Source organism: Ambystoma mexicanum, chromosome 5q (genome assembly GCF_040938575.1).
Source record: "Ambystoma mexicanum isolate Mex_15411 chromosome 5q, UKY_AmexF1_1, whole genome shotgun sequence".
Taxonomy (NCBI): domain Eukaryota; kingdom Metazoa; phylum Chordata; class Amphibia; order Caudata; family Ambystomatidae; genus Ambystoma; species Ambystoma mexicanum.
The window spans coordinates 921,921,700-921,946,291 of record NC_090933.1 but is presented as its reverse complement, the minus strand read 5'-3'; the positions used below and the strand labels follow the sequence as shown (position 1 = coordinate 921,946,291).

The following is a 24,592-nucleotide window of genomic DNA, read 5'->3' as shown; positions in this document are numbered from 1 at the left end:
TTTAGAGGTTGCGTCTGTATCACTTGAATATAATTCATATGAAATTTTACCATTTGACAAGACTGCATGTAGAAATGTTGCTCCGTCGCTTGAAACATTCCTATTACGAACCAGTGTAGGTGCTTCTCATAGGGTGACAGCAAGCTACTTGTGAGAAACCAGATATCGGCATTGAAACCAAAATTCCTCGTTCCAACCTTCCCTCACTTTTGTCCAGTTGGCAGACAGCTTATGTTCTGACAGTTTCCTTTAGGAGATTGTTTTCTGACCTAACCAAAAGTAGTCCATTTTAATAAATAGAGTGGGGAGCAATAACTTTCTTATCACGCAGACCTTAAAAACATGTTCATGTTATGGCGTCAAAATGGGGTAGAAAATGGGGTTGAAGGGCGTAGTTTGTTCAAGAAGGACAGTCTGTTGAAGGAGCTGAGTCTGGCAGAGCTGGAGTAAAGTTGGGGTGTGGATGCGTGCACTTAGTTTGGGCCCAGGGCATCAGAAAGCCTAAATATATGCCAGTGCCCATGGGCTAGACCTGTCATATTACTAAGGCTTGCAAACTATCTGGTTTATTCTCAGCAACAGGTTTGTTCTTGTGTAGTTTATTGGCTATTCTGAAGAATGGTTGCAGGGTCTGTGATGTGTTTGTATTGGTTGGACACCCTTTAGCCACTAAAGCGATGAATTGCTGTTAGGTTGTTGTCTGTTTCCATCTGTGTTGCTCATGCTTTGTGAGCGGTGTCCCTTTGTCTTTGTGAAATCACATCATGTTAGCTGGTAACCATGCTCTCACCTTTTGAAATAGGGTTTGAGGGTTTGCTCTCAATGCCATTGAGAGGCAATCTCAAACGTCATTGGGCTTGAGTTTTTTACAATCCTGGAATATATTAATTTGTGCCATATTCATTTTCATGGCCATTTCCGGACTTGTCTGTTAGTAAGGCTCCATACATTTCCTGGTCCAAGTACCCTGACCAAGTGTTTATGGTTTATCTGGAGATTTGTCTGCAGCACAGGTATTTACAAAAGTGATTTGCTGCCCATGTGCAGACTAGCATCTCCCTCTCAATGGCCGAGTAGTGCCTCCTGAGTCTGTGAGCGACTTAGACACAAATGCAAGGGTTCTTGTTGTGTGCCCTGCGCTCTGCAATAGTGGGTGGCACCTAACCTGTAGGGTTTAGGGCCCATTGACACCAAGGTTAGTAGTCTTGAGTCAAAAAGAGGAGGGCATGTCGCATTCCCTATAGCTTCCTTGATCTTGCTGCCGGCACCTTTTTAGTCATCACACCACTGTTATCCTGTATCTTTGTCGAAAACGTCTCCCAAACCACAGTGCATGAGAGCATTTGTTTGCAAAGCATTTTATGTGGCAAGTGCCATTATCTTGCAAGTTTGTCTATTGGCCATAGCGATCACTAGGGTGTCTTTTGGGTGTAGTCAGTCTGTCTCTGTAGGAATAAGCATTTATTTATCCCTGCAGAGTCTCAATCCACATTCTTCCAATCGGGTAAGAGGTTTGTCATGAGTGTTTTCGTTTTTTCATTGTCATGTACTAGTGTATTAGAAGTATTAACGCCTGATAATTCTTCAACATGATTGCCATAAGTCTTTGAAATGCAGACACAGCGGAACTTATTCCAAATGAAATGCGTGTGTACTGAACGACCTGACGTGGATGATAAACGCTGTGAGATGTTTGGATTTGTGGTGCAATTTTATTAGATTTTTATGTCTAGCTTTGAGAGGTTTGTAGCACCATTCAGGGACGGAACGAATTCTGCAATGTTTGGCAACAGAAAGATGTCAACAGATAACTTCACGATGCAGGCTGTGAAGGTCAACAATCTGTTTCTGTGCTTTACGTTTCCTCATTACTATGATGGGGCTTAGCTGTCTGTTCCGTCATGCTCTTGTCATGTAAAAGAAACCTGGAACTCCAATTTGGGTTAAGTCATGTTAAACATCTTGTCTTTAGTAGCCACAGTGCTGTGGGAGGCAGATCCACAACTGTTTCCGGGAACCTTACCCTGCCCCAAATTTCAACACTTTTATAGTTTATTTGAACACACAGTGGCTAATAAGAATATATGGAAAATTCCAACATTAGTGAGGCAGAGCAAAGTGAAGGTCTCATAATTCCATTAGTTCATTGGTCTTCGTTTGACGCTTACTATGTGAGCATTGTTAGTAGATGGATAAACTCTGGGGTGGGATTCTGAGTAAATGCAACATATGTTTTCTTTGAAGTGGGGTCATGCTAGTTGGCAAAGAGGACTATTAATAATAAATGCACTCTCTAAAGATTCTCATGCAGTTTGTTCATATATCTTTGCTTTCACGTTTTTCGCATTAGAGCGCCAATCAAAATTATTTTGTGCCTTTGATCTCTGTAATTGAGGTCTGTTCTTTTATGACGGGCCTGCACACGTCACGTGACACTCAAATTCTATTTTTCCTTGACGCCATCTTTGGGCACAACTTTCAGGACCAGTTACAGTGCCGTCTGTGTCATCATAAGCCTTATCTCTAACTTTGCGTTTCACTGTAATTGCATTCTTCTTCAAGCACATCTCATGGCAGTAATTACTCTCACTGGGCAAAACACAGCTTTGCAGCTGAGTGAACCCTAACTTACAGGGGCGCCCATTAAAGACAGGGGACCCATAATCAAGCTTGAACCAGAGTAAATGCACCCCTCTAGGGAATTAAGGTCACAAGTCTATCTTGCAAGAGATAACAAAACTTTAATCTTTACTGATTTTGAGGATTGTGGGAAATGGCAGAGGACTCTACCATTTCCGACCAGCATTCTGCCCTCCTTGTCTGGCTTTCAGGTCCTGAAGACGGGTGCTGGGCCTGGAGCTTAAGTACTCTTGACTTAGTTACTGGATACCAGCAGAGCTCATCCAAAACTGTTCTTCTTGCCATACAAGGGATGCTGTAGTCTCCAGTGTTACATAACCAGTTTTCCATTTAGACAGACCTATGTAACATTCTGCTGGCTCTGCAGGAATACATTGTTGCTCTTGTTTAGCATAATTTGCTATGTTATAAACATTCATACATAAACACTTCACATCATACACTCAGCACTTAACTCAAGCTTCTATTTGATCTGGTCCAGTAATTTCTACAAAAAACCCTGTTTTCCCATAGTATTCTGTCGTGCCTTGAATCTTTTTTAGTCTCCATTGGCTGGAACAGCTGCCGAGTTACGTTGCGCTCTTTGCCAGCCTGCCTGTAGTCTATTTTTAGCACAGGCTGAATTCACTGTGTGCTTTGAGCAAAGCGAACTACAATTTAACAGTTTTACAACTATATCCATCTAAATAGTTATTTGAACCTTATATTTTAATCCTAACTATCTTTATTTAGTGACACTCCTCCCCCCTGGACTCTTGCAGTGCTTAGAAAACAGCTAACCGAAGTGTTGCCTAATTCTAAAGTGCTCGGAAAACCTGGGAATGAAGGAAAGCACCAGGCCCCTTCCCAACATTCCCCCTTTTGTTACTTCTACAGTAACAAACTCATCCCCACCCCACATATCTACAACCCCAGAAATGTTTCTTTGAGTTATCCTGTTTATTGTATGGCAAGTTGTTTTAGATTCCCCAATTGATACCATCAACTCTGCACTATTGGGGACTACAGGAACACCTCATCGGAGACCCCATTGGCACGTGCAGAAGAGAACCAAGAACACGATCACAGGAACCAGTATTTTTACTGCTGCCTCCAGACATGACGTGACCCCACTCAAAGGCAAGCGATAGCCAATCTGTGTTCTGAACTCCACCTTCTTTCTTCATTTGAACACCTAGATTGTGCACCGCCTTGACGACATGGGATAGTGACCCATTCTCCGCAGGTAGAAAAAGTGCAGCAGCTGCTTGTACCCCAGGAGTGAAAAAAGATGAAAAAGAAAGTCTCTGCTGAGCTTAAAAGTCAATACTTGTCAGGTATTCCTCTGAGCAGTGCGGAACAATCTTTTGAGACAGTTTGAGCTCTTCTTTCCTCCCCGCCATTGTTGAAATCGTCCTTTTTCTGGCAGCATACCAAGTTCTTGTGTGATCTGCAAGCTTCTTTCTGCTTCTTTTGGTGCTAGAGTGGCTGTTGGCACCTCGACAGGAATTTCTTCTCCCTTCAGGTGTTCATCCAGGATTACTAGTAGCACTGAGTGCAGGGTGGCCAGTGAACACTTGCCCCTCCAAGATGGTAGGAGTTGCAGGTAGGCTTGTTGGCCACAAACCCAGTAGTAATCAATCACTGCTGCTGTACCGTTCGTCATACCAGGGATCACAAGAGTGTGGTTGCACTATGTGTCTGCACCACCAGGAACTGTTCCTTCATTGCTAAAACAAAGTTCAACATTTGTGGCCCTATCTATTCACATTGGCTTCTTCATTGTTGCAATGCATGTCAGCCTTGTGATGTGTTGGGACCATATTTGCGCACACAGTCTCTATTTGGGATATTGCTTCTCTGCTGTACTCGATCAGCCCATCTGCCAGGCACATCACTGTGGTGCCCTGCCATTTGCCATTGTCATTTCAGTATCCTCCCAAGGAGAAACATGGTCCTTGTAGACACTGGTGGTATTTTGTGTTGCCATTGCATAACGCTGGGTCCAGGTCAATGCTTCTCAACTGCACGCTATGTGCCTGGAATGTGCCCTTTATCCCATGTAGTGCAAGATGTACCCAGCATTGTGCCTCTATAATTGGGACTGGATGTGGAACTAAAAACATTAGAGCCTTTAATACGTGCCGGATAAGTGCACACATGTCACAGCTTTCTTTGATTATATTCTTTCCTGCAATGCACATGTCCAGTACGAGCTATTTAATGTTTCTACATTCTGGACATCAGAAATGGTGTCAAAGCCCAAACCTTTATATAAATCATATGCCATTCATTCATACTTCCCGGTACATCCGTCTTCCAAAACTCGGGGTGGCTGGCAAAAAGTGAGACATTTTGTGATTGTGTTTTTGTTTCATGGATATATTTATACCAGCATTATCTTCCAACTGTTCCCCCCTGCCCCCTTTATATGGCCACCCCATATAACTGACATACCTTCATCCACTCCAACAACCACGACCAGTGTCATACAAAACATCATAATACTACTACATTTCTAGACTAAATAACATCTTCATTCTCCCTACATAACAGAGGTCGGGTAGCCATCTTTGGTTATTCCTGGAGAGGAGAAAAAAAGGTTACCGAGAAAGAAAGCGGGAGAGCAAGAGAATGTGAGAAGGAGAGAGCGAAGGAGAGCGAGAGAGAGAGACCCTTTTTCCACTAGGGCCGACCGGGTTCGAGACCTTAAAAAAAAAAATGGACAAAAGATAATGAAAAAAATAAAGAACAAAGCAGGCGTATGCCACTGCACACCACCCTAGCATGGATCTCCAAAAATGTCTCTTCTTTGGCCATGCCCTTACTAGACTTTGCCTTGTCTCAGGTGCTCATCAGACATCCGAGAGATGCACCCAATATCTAACTCCTTCATACGGATGGCGAGAGGAGTACAGAACACCACCTCATTTGGACCTTTAAACCTGGGGATGGTCAGTGCCCCAGATGAGAATGGTCCAGTTATAATATGGGCAATCCTGTGTATGGAACCATGGTCTCGCTTTCTACAGGGGTGGTACTATTTCTCCCCCCCCTTTACCGTACGCCACTACCGCCCCTGTGTGCTTCCGTCCCGTCCCCAGGTCAATTATTTATGACCCATCAACAAATATGTCTCCTTCCGTCAATACCGTTCATCAGAGTTGGAAAATAAATAAAACTCCTGTAAATAATCCATAGTTGCTAAAAGAGGGGCCGTGCGAATAGCTTATGTCCTCAAGTTGTCTGGTCATTTTGTCAATCCATTGAAATGTACTTTAAGTCCTCTGTCCTCCCCTTCGATTTTGTAACAGTGGCCTTGTGTAGACTGCATAGTGTAGGACACACAATCCCTCCTCCACTGATGTTTATTTTCACTGCATCCCAACCGATCATCCACATACTAGATGATTTGTGTTGAGCACCTTACTTCAATGTAATCTGTACTGGGGTCACATCTCTCAGTAACCCAACATCATGTGGATTAACAGTCCATAATTGTGCTGGCACATATCATATGTCCGCCTCAGAAGTAAAAACATCAGTTACCACTGCCATCAGGGGGCACTGTACCTCCCTATATTGCACCATGATATCACAGGGGATGCAGATTTCCAAAATCTCCCCATTTTGTTCACTGTCCTCAACTCCTCATCAGTCATTTTCTTCAATTGTACGGTCGGGTCTATACATAATATTGTGCGCCACTCGCACCCAACATGGTCTGTTCCTATTAGGTCTGCTCTTTTGTCTGATACTAGTAGTCCTTATACATCTAATGACAATATTGTCCCTGCCACCATCTCGGGTGGCACCATGGGTCAGAAAATTAAATCTGTTGGTACTTGCCAACACTTTGTCATAATTTGAGGCACTGCTTTTACTAATACCTTAATACCAAAAAAGAACATATATCTAGGACCACTGGAACCCCATGGACTACTGACTCCCTTGTTATTGCATTGATGATTATCAGTGCTTGAGTTGCACACATCCCTGGAGTGGAACACGCTACCCCTTAATCTGTGAATAATACAATTATATTTATTGTACTGAGCAGAACCCTACCCAACAAGTTCACAGGGGAACTCTCTGAATATAACAAACGGGCTTGTACTACCTCCCCTCCCACTTTTATACCCAGTTCCTCAGTCTACGGAACTGTAGAAATAGCCCCAGAGAATTCCTGCATGTAAAGAGTTTTGCCTGATAATGGAAAGTTCCCCTCCATGATGCATGATTTAGTTGCACCTGAATCTACCATAAATATAAAAGGCCTGTTTCCTATTTCCACCTCCACCAGGGCTCCTCTTCAGAGTAAGCGGTTATCAATAGGATTGGACATGTGAGTGATTTCTGTGGGCTATCCTAATCAAAATATGTATTTGTCCTGGGGAATGAAAAAGGGCCGTCCCGTCATTGTAACTCCTTGGAATGGGGAGCCTGTTCCCCCTGCCATCCTGTTAAACTGTGTTCCCTCACCCTGCTGTAGTTGTTGCCCTTGCCTGTCAGCCCCTTAAGGGAACAGATTTTGACCCCCTCGCCAAATTGCTATTTTGTCCTTCTTTGAGGCCATTGGAATCCCTGCCCTGGAGGTGATGGCCCATAATTATATCTCACCCCAGGCCTGTTCCTGCACTCCCTTGCGAAATTCCCCCATTTCTCGCAACACCAGCACTCTGATGTTGCCAATCCTCCTCCCGGGGCCCTTTGCCCCCAAAGCCTCTTGCTCCTCAAAATCCTTGTTTTCCCCTTGGTGCAATGCCACTGTGGGTTGAGGTACTGTCCCCCCCCCCCCCCAAATCCCATTGTCCCTGTCCTCCTTCACCGCATAGTGCAGCAGTTGTGACATTCCCAATTTGTAGAGTATCTCCCGTCTTTTTTCCACCTGAGCCGGTGACATCACCAGTGTTTGAACAACAACCTTATTTAGTTTTTTTTCCACTAGTTTTGCCTCATCAATTTGCCACTTCTGTCCTGTCTCCCTGTCCTGCTCCTTAATTCTCTTACAATTGAGGACTATTATACTTTGTATCTCTGCCCACCCTTTGGCTTTAATTCCCACAATTTTATGTAGTGCCTTCTGGACCTCTTTTGGTAGTCCCCTCTTTATAATAAAATAGAAAAATTGTACTCTCTCAACTCCCCACATTTCCTGTAACTTAAGAATAAACCTAACTGGGTCATCATTATCACACAATGTGCACTGGTTAAAGAATGTAAGTCTGGGGTATCTGGGTACATCCTTCGTAGGGCATCCATACCCTTGCCTCATCAAAGGATGCTCCATCATGTTCATTATCTGCAAGACTTACCCCAGCCCTTGCCCATATGTCCCAAGCTATGGTGACCAGTAAACTTAGTCTCCTACTGCTAAGGCTACCCCTGCTGTTTGTTTTTCGAATTCATAGATCCATTTACTAGCTCCGAATATAAGCTGGGGGAGAGCTATTTTAGTCAATTTGAGGCCATGGCACATACTGCGTAATCCCTAGTCCTTTATGTATTAGAGGCATCTGCATATGTATTTTGTTTTCTACCCCTTTAGTATTCTTTTGATCTTGAACTACCATGATTAAATCTGGTCTATTTCTTGGTCTGTCCCTCCCCACTGCCGCTTGTGGCAGTGACAGGTTTCTCACTGCCTCCTCTCCTTGATCTCCTTCTTGCCCTGCCTCTTCATTATTTCTTGCAAGTTCATTCTTTTTTTTAATAATCTTTGAAATAATCTTTGAAATAATGAATAACATCTTAAACAATGTACAGTACAAGTTTTGCTATGACCACCTTTTTCAAAAAATAACCTTAATATGTTAGAAATTGATTTCTAAATTGTTTGGCTTACTTAGCTATTGATAGTGTGCAGGGGACGGGAGTTCCCGAATAGGGAACTTCCCTATCTTGTTCTAATTTACTTGCAACCCATGTGCCAGGGTTGTTGTTCTTCTCCCCTGCACCTTAAATTGTATACATGACCAATTGAATTTTTCTTAATAATATCACAAATATCTTAACAAATTAGGAGTGCAAGGTGCTGTCTTTCTTCATTATTTCTGCCACTTTGATCTTCCCCTCCATTTTCCCTTGCTTGTTCTACTTCTTGTCCCAGGACCATCCATGCCCTCTGCCCATCATCTTTTTCAACACAAATATTTTTCTTATTGCCCCAGGGTTAACCTGCACAAAGTCTCCTGATTTCCAATCCACTGTTTTCTGCATCGGTACCCTCATTTCAAGTGATACTACTTCAGGTTCTTGTAACCTGACCAACCTTTTCAGCAATGCTCTTAACTCATTGTCGGTCTACTTGTGGACCCTCTGGGTACACCAAGGCTATGGGCATATTACAGCTTGTGGATGGGTTATATGGTGGTGCAAAAGCTCTTGAGCCTCCCCCCCCCCCTAGTTGTTAATCCTGATAATCCCGCTAACAATCTATCACTGGAGGCTTATAGACTGGGTTTTTATACCCTACTGCGGGTTTAGGCGTTAAGGGGTATATCACCTTACTATGGATCTCGTTTTCACCTTCCTGATCTTCTATGTCTTCAACTAATTGACAGAGATCTAGAATCTCTTCTCTTTTTTGGAACTTGTTCCCTTCATATTTTGCTGCTACAAAGATGAACATTTTTTCTAGTATGTTTCTGTTATGGGAGCCCTGCTCTGGCCAGGAGCAGGACATCCCCCCCCCTTCCTTTGTTTCTACTATCGATTGTTTATTCTGTCACAACACAGTGGCAGAACCCTGTACATGTATTTTATTGGCGTTTCTTCCTCCATAATGTTGAGCGCATCCCTAATGCTTCACTTAAACCCTACTGCTATGCTGCACATGCTTCAAAAATGCAGATCAACCCACTTTTTCCTCACCCCCTTTTGCACTTTCTCCACTTTGATTTCACACATACACACACACACACTGCAATTCATCCGCCTTCCTTCATTTTTTACCAAAAAAGTCAAGAGAAAATATACAAAAAATAGACTACTATCCAGGCCCATTCCTTATACCGAGCCACTATGTAATACCACTTATTGCTTTTATCCTCATAAGAAGGTGTGGTACTACTTTCTCAACCTGTTATGACTGTTATCCCTTACCTCTCAGCCCTTATAAGCTGTGGATCCCTTTCATCTCAGTCTTTTATATATGCTGAGGTTCCCTTTCCATTATAAAAAGTAGAAAAACAGAAATACGTGACAATTTCAATACATGACCCACTTTTTATCCAATCTACCCCCTTACACATCACCTGAAATCCAATCTACCTTGTCCAATCTTATTCCTTATCACTAAGTCCTATTTTATACTTCCTCACCAATACTACATCACCAAAAGTCCTATGCCATAATACATAACCAAGCACCAGTCCATTGACCTTGTATAACATCCACATCATCATAATACCATAGATACATGTTTCCATTTTGTTATCACTTTCTAGAGTATACTCACGTGGGCGTTGTTCACTTGAGTTTCCCTCTGGTACGAACTCCCCATGCTTGTCGTTCTGGAGCCACGCCCTGCTCCAGCAGAAAGGATTTCTTTTAAAATGGCTTCTACTAAAGTCACTCAGGATACATGGGCCTTTTGATTTAGGGGTCTGATCGCTATATTTGGGCGTGGCTGACTGGCCTCGGCTTCGCAAAGTACAGGGGCAAGAAACTAAGTATCACATCGGGTTGTCACCACTGAAAGCGAACCCCAACTTACAGGGGTGCTCCATAAATACAGGGGACACATAATCACGCTTGAACCCGAGTAAATGCACCCCTCTAAGGAATTAAGGTCATGAGTCTATCTTGCAAGAGAAAACAAAACGTTAATCTTTACAGATCATGAGAATTGGGGGAAATGGCAGAGGACTCTACCATTTCCGACTAGCATTCTGTGCTCCGTGGCTGGCTCCCAGGTCCTGAAGACGGGTGTTGGGCCTGGAGCTTAAATACTCTTGACTTGGTTACTGGATAACGGCAGAGCTCATCCAAAACTGTTGTTCTTGCCATATAAGCGATGCTGTAGTCTCCAGTGTTGCATGACCAGTTTTATATTTAGACAAACCTATGTAACGTACTGCTAGCGCTGCAGGAATACATTGTTGCTCTTGTTTAGCATAATTTGCTATGTTATAAACATTCATACATAAACACATCTTCATGCCATACTCTCAGCACTTAACTCAATAAACTTATATTTGATCTTGTCCAGTAGTTTGTACAAAAAACCCATGTTTTCCCATAGGATTATGTTGTACCTCTTTTTTAGTCTCCATTGGCTTGTGATGGACAGGAACAGCTGCTAGGTTACCTCTCTGCCAGCCTGCCTGTAGTCTATTTTTAGCACAGGCTGAATTCACTGTGTGCTGTGAGCAAAGCAAACTACAATTAAATTACAAATATATCCATCTAAATAGTTATTTGCAGCTTCTATTTCAATCCTAACTATCTTTATTTAGTGACACTCCTCCCCCCTGGACTCTTGTAGTGCTTAGAAAACAGTAACCAACGTCTTGCCTAGTTCTAAAGTTCTTGGAAAACTTGGGAATGAAGGAAAGCACTGGCATCCTTCCCAACACAGCCTTGTAGTGTTATCTTATTCTGATGCTGTATGGCCACACCTGGTCCCGTTCTAGCCTGCGTTTGGGTCCAGCTTTAAATCTAACTTGGCCTGAAGAGGCTTTTGTAGATCGGACAGCCTCACTTAGCTATGTTGATCCTGCCATGTGTTGACCTTTTGAAAAGTCATGTATGCTGCTAGTGTTGTGATCTGTTCAGCATATTTGAAGGGTATTGCCTCACTTTGTGTGTAGTTAGTAGAAATCGCTCAGCCACAGTTATTTGTAGGTGCCTCTTGAAATAATGGGGAAATCTGCACATGAATCTGTCAACATCTGGACTCTTACCCCTCTCAAGATCACTTTTCACATTTGTTTTGATATCTTTGATTTTCACTTTGTTTCTCTGATGCACAGAATTCTTCATTAGTCCTTTTCCTCACTGATATCTACCTGCTTGGAGTCATCTAAACCATGCTTACATTTTGGGTCTTGAAGACTTTGGCAAAATGTCAGAACCCAGAAGGTTTGGTGTGATTTGTCACTGGCTGTGTTTGGTTTCTGCAACAGACTATGACCTTTGAATGCCTCGGTCACAATGGAAAGCACCACAGTAGTAGTAGTAAACTGCCCAGAAACCCTGTAGCGCATTGTGCACAGGTGCTGAATTTGTTGCTAATGAAGTGATGAGAAGAAAAACTCAACTTCGGGTATAAACGTCAGCACAACACACATGGCAGCACCCCGCCTACCCATCGCAGAACCTTGTAATGTTCCTACTAAAAAAGACTCCAATCTACACAAGAATCCAAGGAATTCTATGACCACTAGATTCTGTGTAGGTGGTAAAAATAGAGCTGCCTTGTGTTCAGCAGGAACTATCATTGGCATTCTAGAGTGTAACAAGATGAGAAACCATAGATGGCAAACTGGAGAAAGGGATATACATTCTCGAACTTTATCCTGTGCAGGGCCTCTGGTTTCATCACTGGCAGTGCTTTTGGGATTTCTGCCTCCAGTCTCCTTCTGCTGGCTGTCTCTCCGGACTGGCGATCAATCTGTGTGATTCATAGGCTGCAGGAGAAAAAGCTATCCCAGACATTCAGTGTGAGCAGACTTTAATAGATTACCATCATTCTGTTCTGACATGGAGCTTCCCCTGTAAACACCTTCCTACTCTCCTGCCTCTTCAGAAATATTATGCCTGAAGTGTGCCCTCATGCTCTTCGTCCATTGGGGTCTTTAACCCATGCCTGGGTATCAGGTGGTAATATCGCCATAATATCGCCAGGAAAATGTCGTGGCGATATTATTTGGGTGACCATATATATGGGGACAGGGGCAAAAAAAAAAAAAAGTTTGGGGGTTGCGGGGGTGTCCCTCGCATGTTCCATGCAATAATGCCACAAAAAACTGCCATTTTTCAGCAATATTTTTGCATGGCGAGATTTTTGTAGCGACATGATTACATGGAACCCATACCTGGGAGTGTTTAATGGGTGCCTAGCATTTTGGGTACTATCTTTGGATTACTATTTAAAAAAGTTTCCTGCCTACTCTACGTAGAAACGAGGGGTGTAAGAGAGCATCCAATCTGTTGCAGTGTTTTGTAGTAGTATACCAGATGGAGATTGCTGCTTCTGTGACTCTCACCCACTTGAGGAGAAGGGCTGGAAGAACAAAACTTTACCCACCTTAGGAGCTCATCTCTACCTTTCCTCGCTCACTAGCTTTGCACTCTTGTATGCTCGTCATGTCCATCCGCACTGCCAATATTACTCATCAAGGTACTAAACTATAAAAACGGGGACACAATCCTCTACTATAGAAGAATAAAAAGGCAAATGGAGCGTTGATCCAGTAGCTTACTAGGTTTCCCAATTGCACTGCATTGGCGCATATAAAAGCAATACCATTCAAAGAAATTAAGAACTACCTGTTCAAGATTCCAGGCATGACTTAAAGCAGGGGAAAAGTAATGTCTGATATTTGTATTATGCAGTTTCAGCAATGATCAAAGTCCTAAAAATGTTAAGAAACTTGATCTTACTAACTATTGATCCTCTGAATAATAGAGCTAAGCACGAATTAAATTTCCTGCAGGTACTTTGCCAATAATGGGTTGAGCGTGCCATGATACTGTTGAGTGGTCATGCAGACCTCGCCCCTTGATCGTCAGGTTGGTTCCAGCAGCTTCTCAAGTACAATTAACCAATGCCGCCCCACAAGTCGTCCTATGCTTCTCAAAGTGCATTTAAATGTTTAAAAAATCTCGAATAGTTAGCTGTCAATCAATGCATTTAGGCTCACTCATTAGCTGCTTGTTCTGCAAGGTGCTGCATTTAGATTTGACAGTGGTGAATCCCTCCTAACTACCCAGGGTGTAGTCTGGATCTTCCTTCATATCGATCCATTCAGAAGATGCCTCAGTGAATTCAAACTCTATTATGTGAATTTTGAGACTGTATTGGGGAAACTTGGAGCAGTACATCTAGTTATCGTACCAATACTTTCGACAGCATAGATTGGGTCAGTGGATCGGCAGGTAATGGTGAATAATCTTCTGTGGGGTCTGTCAGTTCAGGTAGACCTTGCATGCCGTAGCAATGCTCCAGCGTTGATATGATTTGATATGGTATTATATATTTTATTTATATTGTGCCCATACACCAAGTGTTTCAGAGTGCGACAAGGTAGGGAAGGGGAACAAGGGAGGACAAAGACAACAATCTTACTAGTCCCAGTGACATTGGGAATGTGCAAGTGCAGGGGGGAGGAAAGTGGAAAGTGCAAAGGGAAGGAGTGGAAAGTGCTGATCAAAACAGCAATGGTGCTGACAGCAGGTGGTAAGTGTGAGTATAATGTGCTGACAACAGGTGTCAAGTGCAAGAAGGGGACTGTAGGGTTGCAGATACAGACCCAAGTGCAAGGGTTACCAGAAGGCAGTGCAAGAGTGCGTCAGGGTAGGCAGGGATCTTGGCCTGAAATCAGAGGGTAGCCAGGTACCGAGTGCCAAAGCGGAGGGAGATCAGCAGGGGAGAGGAAAAACAAAGGCAGAGAGGAAGGTCTTGAGGTGCTTCTGGAACTGACAATGGTTCGCAAGTTTCAGGGCGGCTGTTCCAAAGGGAGACAGCAGCCGAAGAAAGGGATCTACCCCCAACTCGTTGCATGCGGAAACGGCTATCCCTGAGGGAGTTGAAGGAGCGAAGAGCTCGAGTAGGAAGGCATTTGCGAAGGGAGAGTTGAAGGTATTGCGGACCCAGGCCCCAGAATACCTTGTGGACAAGGCAAAGGGTCTTGAAATTAATCCTTGTAGCCACGGGGAGCCAATGAAGAGATTTCAGGGCTGGAGAGATACAATCCTTGGGCTTGAGACCAAGGACAAGTCTTAGTCTTGTTCTGGATGAGTTGCAAAGGGCGGAGAGTAGAGGCAGGAAGATTTAGAAAGAGGCTGTTGCAGTAGTCCAGCCTAGAAAGAACCAGAGCTCTAGAGACAGTGAGCTTCTGGGGGAAAGAGGGGAAAGGAAGAATACCTCTGAGGAGGTGCAGATGATAGTTTGACTTCTTAGAGAGGTCGGAGATGTGTGGGGAAAAGGAAAGCATGGAGTGGAAGATGACCCCAAGGTTCTTGGCTTCACAGGTGGGAGCAGGGAGAGGGTCAGGGGAGGACGGCCAGAGAGTGATTGGAAAGGAAGGAGTGGGTGTGCCGATTGTTACTCACCACCAAGCAGAACAGGTCGGAGCGTTGCTCAGAATACCTCAAGTCGAACGGAGACACTCTGGATGGATTACAGCTATTCAGCCAAAGCTGGGATAAACTACTGTTAGGGAATTACCCAGAACCAGGCCTCCTCAACCTGAGGGAACTCTTCTTTGCAATACACCCTTCTGCTGTTTGAATGAATTTACAGACAGAGGTGTTGATTACACAAAAGAGTGGGGACACCCACACCGCCACACCAACGCTGTGAGTAGAAAAAACCAACAGGTTAAAACTCGGACAGAACAAGGCACAAGTATTACCCTAAAAGATACTGTGTATACCTGTAATAGTGGTGGCTTGGGCATGTAGTATTTGAGCCTATGGAAATCAAAGAACACTAGTGTTAACTCTCTATTCCTAATACTGGTGGTTTGGTAACTTTGTGGGTAGTGACTAACGAGAATGACTTACCCCCCAATGAGCATGGAAATGTCTTGGAAGGTGCAAAGGCAGAAGACAACAGCAAGAAAAAATAATAAACGGGAAGCTCCTGGCCGGAACAAAGGTCGCTACAAGTTTCGGTGTGAAGCACCGGGCAGCAAAGTGTTCATTGTTGCACGTGAATTATCTACCAATCCTTCCAGTTGAAGTAGGAAGTTCACAGGTAAACCGGCTCTGGTAAGTGTGTGAGACAAAACAGGCAGCAAAGTCCAAAATGGGTTAGGGCTGTTCAAGAGCACAGTATCTTAAAGGGTGTGGATGTACTTGTGCATGCAAAATAGTTCCAGCCAAGGCACACAGTGACAATTGTGTAGCAGGATACACTGTGACCAAGAACTGCGCGGGTAGTGTGGTGCTCGTCCGGAGCAATGCAGGTAGGAAGTGTGCAGCGAAATACACACGGATCCCGCTGGAGAAAACGTAGTATCGGGGCAAAGGGACAGGGAGCAGTATATCTTGCTATTGTACAAATCCTTTCAACAGCACAGATTGGGTGAGTGGATCGGCAGGTAATGGTGAATAATCTTCTGTGGGGCCTGTCAGTTCAGGTGGACATTGCATGCTGGAACAATGCTCCACCATTGCTTTCCATAGCTCGCAGGTGATAATTCAGTTTTAACTTGGGCCACTGCACATGGGCATCTTGAGTCTTAACTTCGGGGCGAGTATTTGAAAGTCCAAACAAGTTCATCCTAAATCGCATCACTTTGACAAGGGGCTTCAAGTGTTAGTGGTTTGGTGAAAGTCTACTTGGTGGTCTTCTTTTGAGACCTTTTAATTGATGAAAACAATCTTCCTATTTACAAAACATATCAATATACACCTTGCAATGCAATCCACTATATCAAAACTACTTTTGTCAAATGTTTCAATAATTTGTGTTTACCCCGGTTTTTCAAATGCATTTTGAATCATTCAATGTTGATTTGCCAATGCTATTCCCCATCGGTAATGGTACATTCAAAGTAATTGGTAATCATTTTAACATCTCAAACTTTTGAACATGATTTAAAAAAATCTATTTTTAATTATTTATATGAGCAGAACATTATTATAGAATGACATAATTGTTCCTATAAAATAGCAAATATTTCTATGTACATCACTTCATCAGTATGCCAGATTTCTGTGAATTATGTAGTTTGTGCCATAATAAAAATTTGCCATTATGATCCAATTGATTTAAAACATATGTGATAACACAAATCAAAGCTATATGTTCAAAAATGCCATACACATACATTATGAAATTATATATAAAAGCCTTTCGAATTTAAACAAAATGGAAAACTGTCAATTGAACTTTTGTATCCAAGTTCCTCATGGTCAACTGCATCATTGGTTTAAACCTTGTACATCGTAAAGCACAAATTAACTGTATGATACATTATTGATGGTTTTAATCTTTCTCATTCATTTCAAGTTTAATATATTATTTTTGAAAATATGCTATATTATACATGGTGGGTATATTAAGCGATATAGCCTTACCACAGACACGCACACCCAATAATGCTGTCTAACCAGTTACCCTGTGTGCTATGACTTGATATGTAAACATGATTTTACCTTAGAGTCATGACATTACACAAGAAGCGAGGAGAACAGAATGAAAATAAAATTATGAAGGCATAATGTTATAAAGACTTAGTATATATGAGGATCAGATGAGGGATTTAAATAGTAAAGATACTCATTCACCTTTCACTTGTCTTACTGTAGATAATATTTTTTAAACACATTTCAAATACCTGTTGTCCATCAATAGTGTCATAGGGAATGGAGCAAATGGTTTTTACTAATGTACTGCAAGTCTTAAATAAAAATAGATGAGAATACAATATATACCATCGATAATTAAAAAACATTGTTTTTGAATGTGCTTCATGTATCGCATATTTGAAAAAGTATAATCGTCATTACTAAGTAACATGAAGTAAGCGAATTCTACAGGCAGTTTTGAGACGCGCTAGAAACTGTGTGGATGTCAGGAGAGAGTTTGCTCTCGTTTGTTTGAGCATAGGTGGGTGTTTATTAAGATTCGCCAGGACGTGCTTCAACCATAGAGGTAATTTTCAAGGCAATATGGATTGGTAGGGCTGGTAATTCAACTCGAAAGGGAAGGCCCCTACGTGAAGATGGGTAATCCACCTGGACTTTGATGTCGAGACTAATGGCTTCTTGATTAGTTTTCCCAGACGATCGCACTGCTTACAGTAAATTCTACCAATCCCTCAATATAACTCTAATGATCACTTTGCAGGTAGAAAGGTCAATAGAATTACAAAGAAAATTGCGACTTTTACTTGTGTGTATTAACAAGCAAGGAAAAAACATTAAACTAATGTTTTCAAAGTAAATCTACCATCAAAACCAAAAATGGAATGGCAAAGTCAGAGTTTCTAAGTGTCCTTGTCATTAGGATGTGATTGATGACCATCTCAGTGTATCCATAAGATATTACAATTCATTTAATTCACCATGAGATCTTCCAGTTTGCAATATTATGTACTCTACTGACTGTACCCCTGAAGAATGTCCAGCATCTCTGTGATTTAGGACAGAACCATGTAGGGGTTAACCCAGGATTGTACATGATTAGGATATCCGTGTTATTTGCTGAAATAGCGGGTAAAACACTTAATTCTGGTATTAGAGGTTTCCAAGACGAATTTGCAATCTTTGGGTTTCCACAGAATCTACTTGCTAATTTTAAAATGTGCGCTATTTCTGTTGATGGATGTGTGTGTGTGTGTGTGAGAGTGAGTGATGAAACACAGTTTTAACAGCAATGGGAAGTAACTTAAGAGCGAGTCTTGGGTGACCATTTTTAGTGAACTTTGATGTTTCTTACATACCTTTTGAGAAGTGGATGTGGCACACACAGAATTGATTACCCCTTGTATCCTCAAAGAGATCCTTGGTTCGGCTGTCAAGCTCAGAAGTTGAGCAACCATAATTGTATCAAAGACATGTCCTTTGGGAAAATGTGCATCACTGTACCAGCAGGAGTCTCGGCATGGCTGAAATTGGGACAACCCGAAAAAGTACAGGAAGGTATTGCTTGATACTCGAAGTTTTAAAAATAATATCATATTATGCAACTATTATAAGGATAAATACCTCTCATCTCAACTTTCAGATGCTTTAGCTGGTGCCACCGGCCCTCATAGCTGCTCTGATGCATCAAGTTTTCTACTTGCCCATGTAAATGGCCTTTCATCTGCAAGAAACAAGGTAGTCTTTAATGTATTTTTATATCTTTAAAGACTTTAATGTTGAAAATTGATAAATAATGGAGACCTATAAAAAATATATGTAGGGAAAATGGGTTAAAATGCGCTATAAATGCACTTAATTTACTATATTTTTCTTATAAGAGTTAAATGACCTGTGATTTTAAAAAATCTGCTTGGCAATTCAGCAACAACATTGAGGTTTCGCTGATGGCAGGCAACCGTCTCATGTGTGAAGGGGCTGAATTCCGGAGAAAGGGGTGAGGTGTCAAATGTTCTGTAGCCAGTACTGTCCGAAGAGGCCTAACCGGTAACTATGACAAATTTGGTGCAGTTTGGTGGAACGGTGTGGAATTGTATAAGGAACAAGCTAACAGAGAGAGAGATCTGAATTTAGAAAACGCATTTGTCTATTATGTAATTATTGAAATTCAAAGCTCATGCAGAGAAAAGTAATTTGAAGTAGTGGAAGTACCTTTTTTGTGTTGTATGCGTCATAGTTAATAAATGAACGAAGCAAAAACAAGTCTACAAGGCTAGAAATAAAATGGACTGATCTTGAAATCAACATGCCAAAAACAAGTGTTCTGTGTCGGTCCATCCATCAAAAACAAGCCACAAAAATAAAAAAATTGGCATCTAGACAGCAAAGTGCTCAAAACTGTTAATACATACAAGTACTTGAGAGTCAACATTAATAATCAGGTGACAGAAAAGCCATACCATGACGAGATATGGGTGAAACTTAGTACTGATATCTCTCAAACGACAATTATACAATCAAAGTATGGGAAACTCTCGGTCTCATTGGCAGTAAAATTTTAGCTACAGAAAACGGTACCCATTGGTGCAGACACTAAGTCAGTCAATCCATAACTTCAGTGGACCAAAATTGAAAGTGTATATTGGAAAACAGTTCGAAACATGCCGAAAGCACTACCTATGGCGATGCTGATAATTGAACTTGGCATTCCATCATTGTTCGGAATGTATAAATGGAAGTTATGTTCCCTACACAAGAAATTCTTGGAAGTTAGAACGAAGAAAAAGTTACTTAGCATATTAGCTGGATATATGAGGAATTTGAACCTACCGTTAAAATGGAGAACCTTCATTAAACAAGTTTTGGTCGTGGCAGATGTTTCAGAGGAGCACTTGGTACAGAACCCAACACGAGCAAAAACGAAGATGCAGCAACAAGATTGGATCCAAACCATGAGAAGCAAAGCATATAAATCGGCCAACACTGAATTTGTTTAAGAGAAAAAAATGAGGCGAACAGAAAGGTATCTCCTAAAATTTCCATGTCCACGATACAGACAAACATATTTGTTTTCGTCTAAATCTACAGAACACAAGAGAGATTCAAGCAAGACGCAAACAAATTGCAATAAGTGACATTCACTGCAGATTTCATTGTGATTCACAGCAACCAGAGACTTTACATCTGACTGAATAGCCGAAACTCACAGAATCAAGAATTAAATACTTCAAACCACTAGCACACCAGATGGCTGCGTAAAGAGGTGTTTTTTCCTAAATCGCACACTGACGTCAGAACAAAGGGTGTAGTATAGTGGACGGACCTGCTGATGTTGCTAGGAGGGGCACTTGTTACGATTTATTGCCGCCAGAGTAGTTGAACTTCGAGGGTAGATCGAATGATTAGAAAATAACAAGATAGCGGTTTTACACACGTGCTGTTCTCGTGGGTAAATGTCTTGAAATCTAAAGCAACATTTGAAAGAAAAAATGGAATCGATCGATATACGCTCAAAAATACATGCCTTGTCAATTGGTTGAACAAACTCCTGAGAACCTCTCCTTTAAACATTTTACAATGGCACTAAGGGCACCTTGAGGGCTTTCAATACTAATCAAACAGCTTAAGTTTTAGTTAATCTAATCAATATCTTTCAATAAAAATATGCTTCAGAGTTATTATCTTCAATATTTTTCACAATATCAAAAGTATACAAATGCTCTTGGTATGTTCACCTGAGCTCACAAGATGAGAAACATGGTGTTAATTTTGAAGGAACAGCATAGAGCCAGTACCTATCATGAGGAAAAATGAGAATCGGGCAAATAATTTTCAAAATGTTCGTGTCCCGCCTCTCTGTGCTTTGGAATTTTTTTTTATTACACTCTGCTTGTTTGTTCTGCGAGCGGAAATTTGTAATTGAAGTGCTTTGGTACCCAATAAACAGTCACCGCAAGTCTTCTCCCGACCACCGCCCCCCCCCCCCCACCCTCTTAACCCCTCTGGTTTCCTTTCAAGACCCCATTGTAAGCTCCTTTTGTTCCTTGAATTCACATTGTAAAGTACTTTCTTTTTTTATTTTACAGATTCGCCTGTACATTCATTCTGTTTCTTGGTAGAATGCGCCACCTTTGGCCAACTTTAATTAACCGAATGCTGTAGGTCCCATTATTTCTGCAAGTTCCTTCTGAAAGCAGGTTATGTATCCTCACTTGGCCTTTGCTTACTTCAAGATAAGAGCCTACTAAATCACAGCTGGGCTACTGGCAATCTGCACAAATGATACCCCAGCTTTAGTAGTAATAATGGGTGCTTGGTGTCCTGTCTTTCGGCATAACTACAAAATGTTCAGTCATTCCAACAACTAAAAAGTCTCGGCTGGCCAAACTTACTGGCAATTTGTTTTATGTTCAAATACACATGGTATGCTTTTTTCTTTTTAAACAACTTTGTTTCGTCGAGACAGAGTGACATGAAACCAAGCATTTAGGACATTACAAGATATTACCTAGTGTATATTAATACATTGCAACTGCTCAACTCCGATCTCTTACCTTTTTACACTGCTTTAGACCAAGTTTCTACTGCATCTCATGTCCCTCCTTTTCTCCCGAGCTCACACTGACAGCAAGGCAAGATATTTCTACCGGTTAGGTTTACAGAGTCCTGTAAGCATACCGTTAATTGATGAATAGGAGCTATATCGCTACATAAAATGTGTATTTCCCTGATGGCAATGCTCACATTTTCTCTAACTCCAGGATCTCCTAAATTTTCCCCCACCACATCGGTATGTTCGCTCCTTCAGGATTTTTTCCAGTTACGTGCCAATGTAATCTTGGCTGCCAATAGGAGGTAGGTAATGAGCGATGCCCCGTTACCTCTAAGCGGGTAGATCCCATCTCCCTGGTCTCCCAGCAATACCACTAAGATGGAGAGCTGCGTGGAGGTGCAGTCAGACAGCTTCTACTTTTTGCTGTCTGTGGGAAGCCTCAGTCTTTTTTTCATTGCCTTTCATTTGAAGGTGGAGGGTTTAAAAACCCATTCCGGCCATGGAGAGCTGCGCAGAGGTGCAGTCTGGCAGCCCGTTAACCGGTACCCAGGCCAAGATGGCGGCCGTGACAGAGAAGGCAGACGAGACTGAATTGAGTGAGACAGGAGAGACAGTGATTTTGAGAGAGAAGATGAAGATGGGACCTGTAATGGAAGACGCTGTAGACACATCAGAAGATGAGGGTTGTCTCTTGGGTAGCGGCCGCTATACAACCAAATATTGTTCGGATCGATTAGACCGCCTAGCCCTTCCAGCACAACAAAAGTCCTGCCGCCTTCCCTCCACCTGCCCTCTCTAAATCAGTCGTGACATCAGGAAAGGATCTCACCCTCCTGAACCACTTGACATTAACATCAACCCAAATTTGAAAAGCTTGCCTCTGGAGGTAAAGTTTTCCCCTCCAATCCCCCCCATTGAGATCCCACACAAATACAACCTACCTCTTGGTGGCCGTCCGGCCCGAGCCTTCAACGGCTCAGCTTTTCCCTGTGATGGCGACTCATGCTCAAAACAGAGCAATTCCTCAGTTATAGCAAGCGTCCAATCGGAGGCCTCGAAGACCGGCAAGGGGGCAGTCGCTGAAGCAGAAACAGGAGAAAGTAACAGCCCGCCCACCTCAAACCGGCTTTGCGAGCCAGTGTTGGCACATTCTGACTCTACTCCGGCTGAATTGACACACTTGGGTGTAGCTATGGGAGTGAGTGAATGTTTAGTGTCTAGACCTTTCTCCCCCTCACCACATTCAATAGCAAAGACACAGTCAAGCCTCCTAACAAGCTGTGTGCCTACTTGCTGATCATCAACAGAGAGCTACCGCACAATTATCCTCAAAACCCTAGGGAACCGATTAACAACAACGAAACAGAACCACAATTAACCTTTCCTAGCTCAAGCCTAGAGAATGAAGTTCATCCAGTCACTGCAAGGGGCGAACTACCGAGCCCACATCTTGACTTAACTGACTAAAGAAAACCACCTCTTCAATACAGCCACAATTAATTCAGATGACCAGGATTACTTTTTGACACAGATGACCAACATCTCAAGAGAACATAATCGGGTGAAAGATCTGACCGATCCTGTCACCGATAAACTGGAAGGTGAGATTACTTTGGGAGGGCCAAACAGCACATCGATTCTTTCACTCTCCAGGCCAAAAACTGAAAGACATTAGAGAGTCAAGTAATCAAAATATCCCTGAAGTACCATGTCTACAACGACACAAATCGACAAAAAACAATATAACCCTATCATCAATGCCACACCAGAGGGTGGTTATGAAAACTCAACTCAGGAAACCTACTCTAAATACGCCTTATACAAATAATCCTATCAGCAAATTCTTTAACAAATTGGGCAAAACACCCTCCACCAACCCATGTGAATTATCGGATGCCGAAATACTTAAGGGGATGCCATTATCACCTCGAGAGAACTTCCCTGGTCAAATCGACAAGGACGTCATTACCCCATGTGGACTAATCTCGACCACAGTACGATGGCATTTTGGGCAAGCCACAACGCCAGGTACCAATAGCTCCAATCACCACTCACGAGCTCTGACTGCTTGCCTTGGACAAAAGGAGGGCATTCAATGAAAAAAAACGGGTCCCAACCGTAACATGGCTATCAAGGATAATGAATCCCGGATCGCTTGCCTCGATTCTCATAAACAGGACAACACACCAACGGCCAAACCTTCCCAGTTTGGTCATAAAGAAGACCAACTGGCTGAAGCCATTCCAAATAACAAAGAAGCGAAAACCACTAAACAAATGGAGGCGAACTACCATCCCAAATTGACACTACAAAATCATAGACAACTCTCCTGTGAATATATCATGATCCATACTTTTTACTCCAACACACAGGAAATCGGAAAGAGACATCTCTAAGACAACTGAAAGAAACTTGCCGGGAAAGAAGCTGGACAATTTTTCCATAATGTCGGCAGTGACCATAGCCCTGGCCCCTTTCGGAAAGCTATATGAATCATTGAAGGAAATATTAAAAGAACACACATCCATGACAGCCTCCATGAGTTCCAAGCTAACTCACCTGGAAGGCTATATCATGGTGCACAAGCTTGGAAGAGACCAGGGTACAATGACTGAGAAAACATAAGCATTAACCAACTTGCCGGACCAGCATAAACAAGGAGATTTTCCAGTTTAAAAAACAGTCTATCGCTACCGGAAGGCAAACATACCAAGTTCAAAATCTAGAAAGAACTAAAGAGAAAGCCCATGTGAGCGAGGTCATTGATATCAATACGCCAGACTGTCATGAGAACCCCCAACATAGCAACTCAGGGACACCACACGCAAGGAAAACAATAAATGGGGGAGAAAACATCGAGGGAAGCCAAGTACACGCAAAGTACAACTGAAGAGGAGCAACTAGAACGTCACTCCTTAAAAGCATGACAAGCAAAGTTAACCAATCCTAATCAAAAGCCAGATGGAAAACTTGGTCATAACAACCATAGTTTGGAGCAGAATAAACACAAACCCGAGCAGAATCAAGAACGTACTTGCAGAAACTCAAGACTACCATCAGGTGAAATGGAGAAACATAGCAATCGAATTGCACTGGTGCATAACACAGTCCTTGCACCACTGATCAAAAACCCTAAGCCGACATAAAGCAAGCACCAAA

General features: G+C 42.4%; 1 protein-coding gene across 2 annotated transcripts in view; it reads left to right on the top strand.

Moving 5' to 3' along the window:
- Nucleotides 1-24,592, top strand: part of FBXO43 (F-box protein 43) — a 470,135-nt gene that overhangs the window by 152,127 nt on the left and 293,416 nt on the right. The window lies entirely within an intron of this gene.